Below are 2344 nucleotides of genomic sequence, written 5' to 3'. Positions count from 1 at the left end.
AAGCACAAGGAGATTTTACTCGTTGGTGTCAATTAGGCGGTCTATGGACTTTTGTAGCTCTCCACGGGGCTTTTGCACTAATAGGTTTCATGTTACGCCAATTTGAACTTGCTCGGTCTGTTCAATTGCGGCCTTATAATGCAATCTCATTCTCTGGTCCAATTGCTGTTTTTGTTTCTGTATTCCTTATTTATCCACTGGGGCAATCTGGTTGGTTCTTTGCGCCGAGTTTTGGCGTAGCAGCGATATTTCGATTCATCCTTTTCTTCCAAGGATTTCATAATTGGACGTTGAACCCATTTCATATGATGGGAGTTGCCGGAGTATTAGGTGCGGCTCTGCTATGCGCTATTCATGGAGCGACCGTAGAAAACACTCTATTTGAGGACGGTGATGGTGCAAATACCTTCCGTGCTTTTAACCCAACTCAAGCTGAAGAAACTTATTCAATGGTCACTGCTAACCGCTTTTGGTCCCAAATCTTTGGTGTTGCTTTTTCCAATAAACGTTGGTTACATTTCTTTATGCTATTTGTACCCGTCACCGGTTTATGGATGAGTGCTATTGGCGTAGTTGGCTTGGCTCTGAACTTACGTGCCTATGACTTTGTTTCCCAGGAAATCCGTGCAGCGGAAGATCCTGAATTTGAGACTTTCTACACCAAAAATATTCTTTTAAACGAGGGTATTCGTGCGTGGATGGCAGCTCAGGATCAGCCTCATGAAAATCTTATATTCCCTGAGGAGGTTCTACCACGTGGAAACGCTCTTTAATGGAACTTTCGTTTTAGCTGGTCGTGACCAAGAAACCACCGGCTTTGCTTGGTGGGCTGGGAATGCCAGACTTATCAATTTGTCCGGTAAACTGCTTGGAGCTCATGTAGCTCATGCCGGATTAATCGTATTCTGGGCCGGAGCAATGAACCTATTTGAAGTGGCCCATTTCGTACCAGAAAAGCCCATGTATGAACAAGGGTTGATTTTACTTCCACACTTAGCTACTCTAGGTTGGGGAGTAGGGCCAGGGGGGGAAGTTCTAGATACTTTTCCGTACTTTGTATCTGGCGTACTTCACCTAATTTCCTCCGCAGTCTTAGGCTTCGGTGGCATTTATCACGCGCTTCTGGGACCCGAGACTCTTGAGGAATCTTTTCCATTCTTTGGTTATGTCTGGAAAGATAGAAATAAAATGACTACAATTTTGGGTATTCACTTAATTTTGTTAGGTCTAGGTGCTTTTCTTCTAGTACTCAAGGCTCTTTATTTTGGCGGTGTATATGATACCTGGGCCCCTGGGGGGGGAGATGTAAGAAAAATTACCAATTTGACCCTTAGTCCCAGTGTTATATTTGGTTATTTACTAAAATCTCCTTTTGGTGGAGAAGGGTGGATTGTTAGTGTAGATGATTTAGAAGATATAATTGGTGGGCATGTATGGTTGGGTTTTATTTGTGTATTTGGCGGAATTTGGCATATTTTAACCAAACCCTTCGCATGGGCTCGCCGTGCATTTGTATGGTCTGGAGAAGCTTACTTGTCTTATAGTTTAGCTGCTTTATCTGTCTTTGGTTTTATCGCTTGTTGTTTTGTATGGTTCAATAATACAGCTTATCCGAGTGAGTTTTATGGACCCACCGGGCCAGAAGCTTCTCAAGCTCAAGCATTTACTTTTCTAGTTAGAGACCAGCGTCTTGGAGCTAATGTGGGATCCGCTCAAGGACCCACAGGTTTAGGTAAATATCTAATGCGTTCCCCAACTGGGGAGGTTATCTTTGGAGGGGAAACTATGCGTTTTTGGGACCTTCGTGCTCCATGGTTAGAACCTCTAAGGGGCCCCAACGGTTTGGACTTGAGTAGGTTGAAAAAAGACATACAACCTTGGCAAGAACGACGCTCAGCAGAATATATGACCCACGCTCCTTTAGGCTCTTTAAATTCCGTGGGTGGCGTAGCTACCGAGATCAATGCAGTTAATTATGTCTCTCCTAGAAGTTGGTTATCAACTTCTCATTTTGTTCTAGGATTCTTCTTTTTTGTGGGCCATTTATGGCATGCAGGAAGAGCCCGAGCTGCTGCAGCAGGTTTTGAAAAGGGAATCGATCGTGATTTGGAACCTGTTCTTTACATGAACCCTCTTAACTAAGATTTTCTTATTTATACCTGTTCTACTTTTTTTCTGTTCTGGCTCGGTTATTCCATCTAGCCGAGCCATTCATTCCTTTTTATGAAAGAAAGATAAGGGACAGAAAAAAAAAATAAATAAAAATGAAAGAAACAAACGTATTCAATAAGCAAAAGGAGAGAGAGGGATTCGAACCCTCGATAGTTCCTAGAACTATACCGGT

This window comes from Triticum urartu, unplaced genomic scaffold (assembly GCF_056163025.1).
Source record: "Triticum urartu cultivar PI428250 unplaced genomic scaffold, HENAU_Tu73 scaffold1179, whole genome shotgun sequence".
Lineage (NCBI taxonomy): Eukaryota > Viridiplantae > Streptophyta > Magnoliopsida > Poales > Poaceae > Triticum > Triticum urartu.
Note: the sequence above shows the minus strand (reverse complement) of the source record.